The 13,339-nt window shown below is 48.8% G+C and overlaps 1 protein-coding gene across 1 annotated transcript in view; it reads right to left on the bottom strand.

Annotated features, from left to right (window-relative positions):
* The window catches only part of LOC109886997 (receptor tyrosine-protein kinase erbB-4-like), a 503,341-nt gene that overhangs the window by 196,505 nt on the left and 293,497 nt on the right, over positions 1-13,339 (bottom strand).

The raw sequence follows: 13,339 nt of genomic DNA, 5'->3' as shown, positions 1-13,339 counted from the left end.
TAGTCCGGATCTGTTCCCCCAACCTTCCTGTAGATCAATCTAGTCCTGATCTATTCCCCCAACCTTCCTGTAGATCAACCTAGTCCTTATCTGTTCCCCCAACCTTCCTGTAGATCAACCTAGTCCGGATCTGTTCCCCCAACCTTCCTGTAGATCAATCTAGTCCTGATCTATTCCCCCAACCTTCCTGTAGATCAACCTAGTCCTTATCTGTTCCCCCAACCTTCCTGTAGATCAACCTAGTCCTTATCTGTTCCCCCAACCTTCCTGTAGATCAACCTAGTCCGGATCTGTTCCCCCAACCTTCCTGTAGATCAACCTTGTCCTTATCTGTTCACCCAACCTTCCTGTAGATCAACCTAGTCTGGATCTGTTCCCCCAACATTCCTGTAGATCAACCTAGTCTGGATCTGTTCCCCCAACATTCCTGTAGATCAACCTTGTCCTGGTCTCTCCCCTCAGCTCAGGGTTGCTGCTTGGAGAAGCCAGTTGAAAATAAAAACTTTGTCTACTTGTGCCAGGCAGTTTACTTGGGGGCTAGAAGGACGTCCAATCACAGAGCTGTAATAACACTGGGTGAGATAATGAGCTCTGGAGCCCTGCCGTCAATCATCCTGACAGCCAATCGCAAGCTCACACATGCTATCATTACCGGGACCTGGGCTTCGTTCAGTCAGTGGGATGGCTTTACTTTGTGGAGGTGTGTGTGTCCGTGTAAAAATCAGGCGGCAGTTTATACTGGTCCCAGATCAGTTCCTATGCACCAGCTACCTCTCCCTTGGTCTCTGTGGTCATTAAAATCTGACGCGCTGACACAGCACGTCAACTGACTGCTATCATCCGCACGCCAGACACGGTAACACAGTCGCTCGCTGCACTAGCCACCACTGCCAGCTCCAATCACAACACTACATTATAGGAGCCCGAATGGCCGACAATTTCTTATAGGATCCATATGGATGGCAGTGCATGCACAATATAGACTCATTTAATTGCTAAGTATCTCTAGAGAGGCTCTTACCATTTGATGGCTGAATTATTCAACGTTGTGGCTGGGGTTCTGGGCTCTCGGTAAATTTACTGAAGCACTTGTATTTTGTCAGTGGCCCCGCAGCACCGCGGCACAATTGATATTCAGTGATATAACGGAGGAGTTACATGACATTACTCATATAAGAATTCCTAATGGGGTCCGTATAGGAACGTGAAAAGTTGTTTGAAATGATAAGTTAGGGGGGGAAACGATCCAAGGCTATGGGATGATTATAAAGAGTGGTTTTAATGAGTAGAGACAGGTCAGTAATGATGTTGCTGATTGGTTAGGAGCGGGGCGGAGAGGTTTGATTTGTCTTGACCTTAGGGGAGACTCGGGGAGAGGGACAGCTATAAACAAGCCCTGGGTGTGTCTGAAATGGCACCTTACTCACTAATGCACTACTTTTGATCAGAGCCCTGTATGGATCCATGTCCAAAGTAGTGCACTGTTAAAGGAATTGGGTGACATTTTGGACACATACATGGCTGTATTTTCCCTTCCTGATGACAGCCAGGTTACCAAGCAGAGTAGCTTCATTCATTCATTCAGTCAGTCAGTCAGTCATTCAGTCATTCAGTCAGTCTCATTCAGTCAGTCATTCATTCAGTCATTCAGTCATTCAGTCTCAGTCAGTCATTCAGTCTTCAGTCATTCAGTCATTCAGTCATTCAGTCATTCATTCAGTCATTCATTCAGTCATTCATTCAGTCATTCAGTCAGTCTCAGTCAGCCATTCAGTCATGCAATCATTCAGTCAGTCATTCAGTCAGTTAGTCAGTCATTCAGTCAGTCAGTCAGTCATTCAGTCAGTTAGTCCGTAATTCATTCATTCAGTCAGTCAGTCAGTCAGTCAGTCAGTCAGTCAGTCAGTATACATGGACTGCTCACTTAGGGCTTTATTGAAATACAATGTAATGTCAATGTCAATCACTGGGAATGAAAACAAAAACACAACAAAGAATCTGTGTCAATGCTGTTTTGAGTGAGACGTTATTCATAAGAGACTTCCTTTGGAATGTTTTCCAATAACATTTCATATTACCAGGAATAAGTGTAAGAAAACCTTTTAATGCTCTCAAACTTCCAACGTTTTCTCCTGAACATTCTGTCATTAGGTTATAGTCAAACTCAAACAACTATTCAACAACACTCACTACAAATCTGTGACTTTTTCATTCTCCGACAGAAGAAGTATGATTCCAACATTAGATGTTACTGTGGGGGCTTCGTGATGTGGTTCCCAAGAATGGTGAGGCGTGATGTTTCTCTTTCAGCGAGGGTGACCTCACACTAACCCTTGTGTTTGGTGCCCCGGGCCGGATATGATCCATCATTGGCCCCGGCATCATTAGCTCAGCAGTAACATCCCTATGCCTGCCGAGGATGCTTTCGCAGGGCCACAGGGACGTTGCTCTGCTCTAGACCGATCTGCAGGAGCCTCAGGCTGGCGGACGGCCCCGGCCCCGGCCCCGCTGCGGTGGTGATGGTGCCCCGTTCCCAGTGCCAGCCTCCGGGCACCGACGCCAAACCATGGAGGACCGACAGAGAATCGGTTCAAACTGTTGCTTAGCAATGCCTAGCAACACAAGGAAAGTCGTTCAGCACAAGCCACCAGTGGAGAGATGAGAGATGAGAGATGAGAGGGGAAAATAAGAAATACATGGAGGTATAATTCTGCTTTGTAATTTAGCTCATTCAATTAAACGATTAACACTTTGCTGTGTTTTTCGCCACCCTCTTTTGGATACATTTTTTAAAACTTTGACACTATTTAATTTCCTTCTGCTCTTAAATTGCATTTAGAGAGCCACCGGATCAATATTTTCTGCGGGTGGAATAGAAGTAGCTAGCAGGAGGAGATGATGAGGAAAGGATGAAGAGAGACGAAGGTAGCAGGAGGAGAGGATGAAGAGAGAAGAAGGTAGCAGGAGGAGAGGATGAAGAGAGAAGAAGGTAGCAGGAGGAGAGACTGAAGAGAGAAGAAGGTAGCAGGAGGAGAGGATGAAGAGAGAAGAAGGTAGCAGGAGGAGAGGATGAAGAGAGAAGAAGGTAGCAGCAGGAAAAGATGAAGAGAGAAGAAGGTAGCAGGAGGAGAGGATGAAGAGAGAAGAAGGTAGCAGCAGGAGAGACTGAAGAGAGAAGAAGGTAGCAGGAGGAGAGGATGAAGAGAGAAGAAGGTAGCAGGAAGAGACACTGAAGAGAGAAGAAGGTAGCAGGAAGAGAAGATGAAGAGAGAAGAAGGTAGCAGGAGGAGAAGATGAAGAGAGAAGAAGGTAGCAGCAGGAGAGGATGAAGAGAGAAGAAGGTAGCAGGAAGAGAAGATGAAGAGAGAAGAAGGTAGCAGGAGGAGAGGATGAAGAGAGAAGAAGGTAGCAGGAAGAGAAGATGAAGAGAGAAGAAGGTAGCAGGAAGAGAAGATGAAGAGAGAAGAAGGTAGCAGGAAGAGACGATGAAGAGAGAAGAAGGTAGCAGTAAGAGAAAATGAAGAGAGAAGAAGGTAGCAGGAGGAGAAGATGAAGAGAGAAGAAGGTAGCAGGAAGAGAAGATGAAGAGAGAAGAAGGTAGCTGGAGGAGAGGGAAGAGAGGATGAGTAGAAGAAAGACCCAAGGGAAGATAAACAGAAGCACCTGCATTTCGTCTCCCTCCCTCCCTCCCTCCACCTTGACTTTTATCAAAACACAGCTGGAGAGATGCAGCTTAAAGAAAGGTACTTTCCTTCATGCCAATAACCTTAAATGTGATGAGAGTCTCTCAGGCTCTAAGAAGATAAACCCTGAACAAATAAAACGTGATTGATTCATAGAGGGGAATCCCCCAAACGATGGCCTGGTTGTTCCTCTCACAGATGTGGTTAGAATCATGGAATTCTAATAACGCTGTGTGATATAGAGTAGAATAGAACATTGTTAGACTACAATGGAAGACACACTACTATGCAAAAGTACATTCTCCATCTCCAACACAGACACTCACACACACTCATCAACAGGCACCTGCCTCTGCTGCCGTGACAACCAAGCTCAAAGCTCCAAGGCGCAGGCGGAGGCACAGCGGGTCACATTCCCATCATGCATTGCGTTGACTCGGCAGCGTCAGTTCTCATAACAATGGCGAGCAATTAGCAAAAACACTGTTGTACAGTCAGTCAAACAAAGACTAGTGCAGTCCCACCATCCTCCTCTACCCTCTCCCCACCGGCCTCCTCTACCCTCTCCCCACCGGCCTCCTCTACCCTCTCCCCACCGGCCTTCTCTACCCTCTCCCCACCGGCCTCCTCTACCCTCTCCCCACCGTCCTCCTCTACCCTCTCCCCACCGGCCTCCTCTACCCTCTCCCCACCGGCCTCCTCTACCCTCTCCCCACCGGCCTCCTCTCCCCTCTCCCCACCGGCCTCCTCTACCCTCTCCCCACCGGCCTGCTCTACCCTCTCCCCACCGGCCTCGTCTACCCTCTCCCCCTGCCTCCTCTTCCCTCTCCCCCCTGCCTCCTCTACCCTCTCCCCACCGGCCTCCTCTACCCTCTCCCCACCGGCCTCCTCTACCCTCTCCCCACCGGCCTCCTCTACCCTCTCCCCACCGGCCTCCTCTACCCTCTCCCCACCGGCCTCCTCTACCCTCTCCCCACCGGCCTCCTCTACCTTCTCCCCACCGGCCCCCTCTACCCTCTCCCCACCGGCCCCCTCTACCCACCGGCCTCCTCTACCCTCTCCCCACCGGCCTCCTCTACCCTCTCCCCACCGGCCTCGTCTACCCTCTCCCCCCTGCCCCCTCTTCCCTCTCCCCACCGGCCTCCTCTACCCTCTCCCCACCGGCCTCCTCTACCCTCTCCCCACCGGCCTCCTCTACCCTCTCCCCACCGGCCTCCTCTACCCTCTCCCCACCGGCCTCCTCTACCCTCTCCCCACCTGCCTCCTCTACCCTCTCCCCACCGGCCTCCTCTACCCTCTCCCCACCGGCCTCCTCTACCCTCTCCCCACCGGCCTCCTCTACCCTCTCCCCACCGGCCTCCTCTACCCTCTCCCCCCGGCCTCCTCATCCCTCTCCCCCCTGCCTCCTCTTCTCTATCCTCACCTGCCTCTTCTTCCCTCTCCCCCCTGCCTCATCATCCCTCTCCCCCCTGCCTCCTCATCCCTCTCCCCCCTGCCTCCCCTTCCCTCTCCCCCCTGCCTCCTCATCCCTCTCCCCCCGGCCTCCTCTTCCCTCTTTGACATTTGTTTGTAAATTGTTCTTGGCAACTTCAGGGATAGTCAGCGTTGAGAGGGGAACAACAGCCAGGCTTGATTAATTTATTCTACAGCTTCATCTATCTGACATCTCTGTGTTTGCCTGCACTGTATGTGACTCAGGCTTTATCGCTCCAGTACCAGTCCTCCGGGACATGTTAGTGTTTGCTGTGTGTGCTCTATGTGTGTGTGTGTGTGCTGTGTGTGCTCTATGTGTGTGTGTGCTCTATGTGTGTGTGTGTGTGTGTTCTATGTGTGTGTGCGTGTTCTATGTGTGTGTGTGTGTGTGTGTGCGTGTGTGTGTGTGTGTTCTATGTGTGTGTGCGTGTTCTATGTGTGTGTGTGTGTGTGTGTTAGCTCGCACTGAGGGAATGAATACTTATCCAGCCATAATTACAGTAGTTACCAGCATGTGACCAATCAACATAAAACATATTTGAATCAGCATTTCATTTAGTTTGTGTTTGGTGCAACACACACATATATATTAGGTAATGGTTGGAGGCTTGCATGTTTCTGCTTAACCAACTTAACGTTGAATTCTGCTCTAAGAGTATTCCTCATATACAGTGCAGAGACACATTTGGTCCGTATAGAGACCAGAGAGGGGGATGAGACCAGGAAGTGAAGAGAAGAAAAAGAGTGTGTAAGATTGGTACATAGAGAGAGCAGAAATATTGTAGAGAAGAGATCGGGGAGACATGGAACAAGTGGAGAGAAGAGATACAGGGGACATGGAACAAGTGGAGAGAAGAGATATAGGGGACATGGAAAAAGTGGAGAGAAGAGATACAGGGGACATGGAACAAGTGGAGAGAAGAGATATAGGGGACATGGAACAAGTGGAGAGAAGAGATACAGGGGACATGGAACAAGTGGAGAGAAGAGATACAGGGGACATGGAACAAGTGGAGAGAAGAGATACAGGGGACATGGAACAAGTGGAGAGAAGAGATACAGGGGACATGGAACAAGTGGAGAGAAGAGATATAGGGGACATGGAACAAGTGGAGAAAAGAGATATAGGGGACATGGAACAAGTGGAGAGAAGAGATACAGGGGACATGGAACAAGTGGAGAGAAGAGATACAGGGGACATGGAACAAGTGGAGAGAAGAGATACAGGGGACATGGAACAAGTGGAGAGAAGAGATACAGGGGACATGGAACAAGTGGACAGAATAGATATAGGGGACATGGAACAAGTGGACAGAATAGATATAGGGGACATGGAACAAGTGGAGAGAAGAGATACAGGGGACATGGAACAAGTGAAGAGAAGAGATCGGGGAGATATGGAACAAGTGGAGAGAAGCGATATAGGGGATATGGAACAAGTGAAGAGAAGAGACATACTGAAGGAGATATGTAACAAGTGAGGAGAAGAGACATACTGAAGGAGATATGTAACAAGTGAGGAGAAGAGACATACTGTAGGAGATATGTAACAAGTGAGGAGAAGAGACATACTGTAGGAGATATGTAACAAGTGAGGAGAAGAGACATACTGTAGGAGATATGTAACAAGTGAGGAGGGGAGAGGAGGCTGGTGAGGACAAGAGGTTAGAGATGGGTAATGGCTGAGGGAGAGAGGAAATAAGAGAAGGGAGATGGAGAGATGGGGAAATAAGGTGAAAAGGAATAGGGAAGAAAAGATAGAGGGAAGATACAAATGTGTGAAAGTGAGAGAGATATGGGGAGGGAGAGGAGAGATAGATGAGGGAGGGGAGAGGGGCAGGATGAGGGAATAGGGGGAGGGGGACGAGAGAGAGATGAGGGAGGGGAGAGGGGCAGGATGAGGGAATAGGGGGAGGGGGAGGAGAGAGAGATGAGGAGAGGGGAGGGGGACATGATGAGGGAATAGAGGGAGGGGGAGGAGAGAGAGATGAGGAGAGGGGAGGGGGCATGATGAGGGAATAGGGGGAGGAGAGAGAGATTTTTATTTATTTTATTTTACCTTTATTTAACCAGGTAGGCAAGTTGAGAACAAGTTCTCATTTACAATTGCGACCTGGCCAAGATAAAGCAAAGCAGTTCGACAGATAAAACGACACAGAGTTACACATGGAGTAAAAACAAACATACAGTCAATAATGCAGTATAAACAAGTCTATATACAATGTGAGCAAATGAGGTGAGAAGGGAGGTAAAGGCAAAAAAAGGCCATGATGGCAAAGTAAATACAATATAGCAAGTAAAATACTGGAATGGTAGTTTTGCAATGGAAGAATGTGCAAAGTAGAAATAAAAAAATAATGGGGTGCAAAGGAGCAAAATAAATAAATAAATAAAAATTAAATACAGTTGGGAAAGAGGTAGTTGTTTGGGCTAAATTATAGGTGGGCTATGTACAGGTGCAGTAATCTGTGAGCTGCTCTGACAGTTGGTGCTTAAAGCTAGTGAGGGAGATAAGTGTTTCCAGTTTCAGAGATTTTTGTAGTTCGTTCCAGTCATTGGCAGCAGAGAACTGGAAGGAGAGGCGGCCAAAGAAAGAATTGGTCTTGGGGGTGACTAGAGAGATATACCTGCTGGAGCGTGTGCTACAGGTGGGAGATGCTATGGTGACCAGCGAGCTGAGATAAGGGGGGACTTTACCTAGCAGGGTCTTGTAGATGACATGGAGCCAGTGGGTTTGGCGACGAGTATGAAGCGAGGGCCAGCCAACGAGAGCGTACAGGTCGCAATGGTGGGTAGTATATGGGGCTTTGGTGATAAAACGGATTGCACTGTGATAGACTGCATCCAATTTGTTGAGTAGGGTATTGGAGGCTATTTTGTAAATGACATCGCCAAAGTCGAGGATTGGTAGGATGGTCAGTTTTACAAGGGTATGTTTGGCAGCATGAGTGAAGGATGCTTTGTTGCGAAATAGGAAGCCAATTCTAGATTTAACTTTGGATTGGAGATGTTTGATATGGGTCTGGAAGGAGAGTTTACAGTCTAACCAGACACCTAAGTATTTGTAGTTGTCCACGTATTCTAAGTCAGAGCCGTCCAGAGTAGTGATGTTGGACAGGCGGGTAGGTGCAGGTAGCGATCGGTTGAAGAGCATGCATTTAGTTTTACTTGTATTTAAGAGCAATTGGAGGCCACGGAAGGAGAGTTGTATGGCATTGAAGCTTGCCTGGAGGGTTGTTAACACAGTGTCCAAAGAAGGGCCGGAAGTATACAGAATGGTGTCGTCTGCGTAGAGGTGGATCAGGGACTCACCAGCAGCAAGAGCGACCTCATTGATGTATACAGAGAAGAGAGTCGGTCCAAGAATTGAACCCTGTGGCACCCCCATAGAGACTGCCAGAGGTCCGGACAGCAGACCCTCCGACTTGACACACTGAACTCTATCAGAGAAGTAGTTGGTGAACCAGGCGAGGCAATCATTTGAGAAACCAAGGCTGTCGAGTCTGCCGATGAGGATATGGTGATTGACAGAGTCGAAAGCCTTGGCCAGATCAATGAATACGGCTGCACAGTAATGTTTCTTATCGATGGCGGTTAAGATATCGTTTAGGACCTTGAGCGTGGCTGAGGTGCACCCATGACCAGCTCTGAAACCAGATTGCATAGCAGAGAAGGTATGGTGAGATTCGAAATGGTCGGTAATCTGTTTGTTGACTTGGCTTTCGAAGACCTTAGAAAGGCACGGTAGGATAGATATAGGTCTGTAGCAGTTTGGGTCAAGAGTGTCCCCCCCTTTGAAGAGGGGGATGACCGCAGCTGCTTTCCAATCTTTGGGAATCTCAGACGACACGAAAGAGAGGTTGAACAGGCTAGTAATAGGGGTGGCAACAATTTCGGCAGATAATTTTAGAAAGAAAGGGTCCAGATTGTCTAGCCCGGCTGATTTGTAGGGGTCCAGATTTTGCAGCTCTTTCAGAACATCAGCTGAATGGATTTGGGAGAAGGAGAAATGGGGAAGGCTTGGGCGAGTTGCTGTTGGGGGTGCAGTGCTGTTGTCCGGGGTAGGAGTAGCCAGGTGGAAAGCATGGCCAGCCGTAGAAAAATGCTTATTGAAATTCTCAATTATGGTGGATTTATCAGTGGTGACAGTGTTTCCTATCTTCAGTGCAGTGGGCAGCTGGGAGGAGGTGTTCTTATTCTCCATGGACTTTACAGTGTCCCAGAACTTTTTTGAGTTAGTGTTGCAGGAAGCAAATTTCTGCTTGAAAAAGCTAGCCTTGGCTTTTCTAACTGCCTGTGTATAATGATTTCTAGCTTCCCTGAACAGCTGCATATCACGGGGGCTGTTCGATGCTAATGCAGAACGCCATAGGATGTTTTTGTGTTGGTTAAGGGCAGTCAGGTCTGGGGAGAACCAAGGGCTATATCTGTTCCTGGTTCTAAATTTCTTGAATGGGGCATGTTTATTTAAGATGGTTAGGAAGGCATTTTTAAAAAATATCCAGGCATCCTCTACTGACGGGATGAGATCAATATCCTTCCAGGATACCCCGGCCAGGTCGATTAGAAAGGCCTGCTCGCAGAAGTGTTTCAGGGAGCGTTTTACAGTGATGAGTGGAGGTCGTTTGACCGCTGACCCATTACGGATGCAGGCAATGAGGCAGTGATCGCTGAGATCTTGGTTGAAGACAGCAGAGGTGTATTTAGAGGGGAAGTTGGTTAGGATGATATCTATGAGGGTGCCCGTGTTTAAGGTTTTGGGGAGGTACCTGGTAGGTTCATTGATTATTTGTGTGAGATTGAGGGCATCAAGTTTAGATTGTAGGATGGCTGGGGTGTTAAACATGTTCCAGTTTAGGTCGCCTAGCAGCACGAACTCTGAAGATAGATGGGGGGCAATCAGTTCACATATGGTGTCCAGAGCACAGCTGGGGGCAGAGGGTGGTCTATAGCAGGCGGCAACGGTGAGAGACTTGTTTTTAGAGAGGTGGATTTTTAAAAGTAGAAGTTCAAATTGTTTGGGTACAGACCTGGATAGTAGGACAGAACTCTGCAGGCTATCTTTGCAGTAGATTGCAACACCGCCCCCTTTGGCAGTTCTATCTTGTCTGAAAATGTTGTAGTTTGGAATTAAAACTTCAGAATTTTTGGTGGTCTTCCTAAGCCAGGATTCAGACACAGCTAGAACATCCGGGTTGGCAGAGTGTGCTAAAGCAGTGAATAGAACAAACTTAGGGAGGAGGCTTCTAATGTTAACATGCATGAAACCAAGGCTATTACGGTTACAGAAGTCGTCAAAAGAGAGCGCCTGGGGAATAGGAGTGGAGCTAGGCACTGCAGGGCCTGGATTCACCTCTACATCGCCAGAGGAACATAGGAGGAGTAGAATAAGGGTACGGCTAAAAGCTATGAGAATTGGTCGTCTAGAACGTCTGGAACATAGAGTAAAAGGAGGTTTCTGGGGGCGATAAAATAGCATCAAGGTATAATGTACAGACAAATGTATGGTAGGATGTGAATACAGTGGAGGTAAACCTAGGTATTGAGTGATGAAGAGAGAGATATTGTCTCTAGAAACATCGTTGAAACCAGGAGATGTCATTGCATGTGTGGGTGGTGGAACTAATAGGTTGGATAAGGTATAGTGAGCAGGACTAGAGGCTCTACAGTGAAATAAGCCAATAAACACTAACCAGAACAGAAATGGACAAGACATATTGACATTAAGGATAGGCATGCTTAGTCGAGTGATCAAAAGGGTCCGGTGAGTGGAGAGGTTGGTTGGTGATTTAGACAGCTAGCCAGGGCATCGGTAGCAAGCTAGCATAGGATGGAGGTCTGTTAGCCACCCCTTACGTTCCGTCAGTAGATTAGTGGGGTTCCGTGTGGTAGAGGGGATTAATCCAAATCACACAACAACAACAAAAATAAAAACAATAGATATAGTTATAGAGGCCCAAGAAGTAAAGATAATAATAATAATTTAAAAAATAATTTACAAAAAATAATAATAAAAAAATTGTCCGATTGTCTATTCAGATAGCAGCCGGTAAGACAGCTAACGGTTAGCAGGCCGCAGATGGGCGTTCAGGTAACGTCGCGACGGAGGAGCCGGCCGAATAACTCCTTCGGGTAGATAACGTCGGCAGTCCAGTTGTGAAGGCCCGGTGGGGCTCCGCGAAGGCAGTAAAACGGGTCCGGATAGGTGACTGCAGCCCAGGTGTGATTGATGGAACTCAGGAGTGATTGACGGAGCTTGCTAGCTCCGGAATAATTGATGTTTGCTCCGGAATCGACGAAGGCCGATGGTCACACGGATAGCAGCTAGCTAGCTGTGAGATCCGGGTATGAATGTCCAGGGACATGGAGAGAAAAATTGGTCCGGTATGTTCCGTTCCGAGCCGCGCTGCGCCGTACAGAACTGGCGATAGATTTTCGAGCTAAAGGATAGCTGATGACCATAAACCGTGGTTAGCTGAATATTAACGATTTGCCAGTAAAGGAGCTAACTAGCTTCTGAACTAGCTTCTGGATTAGCTTCTGGCTAGTTTCAGGCTAGCTTCTTGGAGTTTCTGGCTAGCTTCTTGGAGGATTACAGATCTGAGGTAAATAATACTTTTTTATAAATATACATTGGTGAGGCGGGTTGCAGGAGAGTGTTTTGAAGATGAGTTGATGGAAAATAAAAATAAAATGTATGTGAAAAAGTTGTAAATATATATATATACAGGACACGACAAGACGAGGACAAAAGACGTCTGAACTGCTATGCCACCTTGGAGACACATGAGGAGAGGGGAGAGGGGAGGGGGACATGAGGAGAGGGGAGAGGGGGAGGGGGACATGAGGAGAGGGGAGGGGGACATGATGAGGGAATAGAGGGAGGGAGAGGAGAGAGAGATGAGGAGAGGGGAGGGGGACATGATGAGGGAATAGAGGGAGGGAGAGGAGAGAGAGATGAGGAGAGGGGAGGGGACCATGATGAGGGAATATGGGGAGGGAGAGGAGAGAGAGGAGAGGGGAGGGGACATGATGAGGGAATAGGGGGAGGGAGAGGAGAGAGATGAGGAGAGGGGAGGGGGACATGATGAGAGAATAGAGGGAGGGGGAGAGAGAGATGAGGAGAGGGGAGGGGAGGGGACATGATGAGAGAATAGGGAGAGGGGGAGGAGAGAGAGATGAGGAGAGGGGAGGGGACATGATGAGGGAATAGGGGGAGGGAGAGGAGAGAGAGGAGAGGGGAGGGGAGGGGGACATGATGAGGGAATAGGGGGAGGGAGAGGAGAGGGGAGGGGGACATGATGAGGGAATAGGGGGAGGGAGAGGAGAGAGAGATGAGGAGAGGGGAGGGGGACATGATGAGGGAATAGGGGAGGGAGAGGAGAGAGAGGAGAGGAGAGGGGAGGGGGACATGATGAGGGAATAGGGGGAGGGAGAGGAGAGAGAGGAGAGGAGAGTGGAGGGGGACATGATGAGGGAATAGGGGGAGGGAGAGGAGAGAGAGATGAGGAGAGGGGAGGGGGACATGATGAGGGAATAGGGGGAGGGAGAGGAGAGAGAGGAGAGGAGAGGGGAGGGGGACATGATGAGGGAATAGGGGGAGGGAGAGGAGAGAGAGGAGAGGAGAGGGGAGGGGGACATGATGAGGGAATAGGGGGAGGGAGAGGAGAGAGAGATGAGGAGAGGGGAGGGGGACAGGATGAGGGAATAGAGGGAGGGAGAGGAGAGAGAGGAGAGGAGAGGGGAGGGGGACATGATGAGGGAATAGGGGGAGGGAGAGGAGAGAGAGGAGAGGGGAGGGGAGGGGGACAGGATGAGGAAAAAGAGAAGGAATGGGGAAGAGGGAGAGGGAAAAGAGAAGGTTAAATGAGAGGAAGAAGAAGGGAAGGCGGAAGAAGAGCTGAGATGAAAATGAGAGAGGAGTGGGAATAGAGGAGAGAGGAGTGGGAATAGAGGAGAGAGGAGTGGGAATAGAGGAGAGAGGAGTGGGAATAGAGGAGAGAGGAGTGGGAATAGAGGAGAGAGGAGTGGGAATAGAGGAGAGAGGAGTGGGAATAGAGGAGAGAGGAGTGGGAATAGAGGAGAGTGTAGTGGGAATAGAGGAGAGTGTAGTGGGAATAGAGGAGAGAGGAGTGGGAATAGAGGAGAGAGGAGTGGGAATAGAGGAGAGTGTAGTGGGAATA

Source organism: Oncorhynchus kisutch, unplaced genomic scaffold (assembly GCF_002021735.2).
Source record: "Oncorhynchus kisutch isolate 150728-3 unplaced genomic scaffold, Okis_V2 Okis05a-Okis16b_hom, whole genome shotgun sequence".
NCBI classification, from domain to species: Eukaryota; Metazoa; Chordata; class Actinopteri; order Salmoniformes; family Salmonidae; genus Oncorhynchus; species Oncorhynchus kisutch.
Note: the sequence above shows the minus strand (reverse complement) of the source record. Positions and strands in the feature narration are given on the sequence as shown.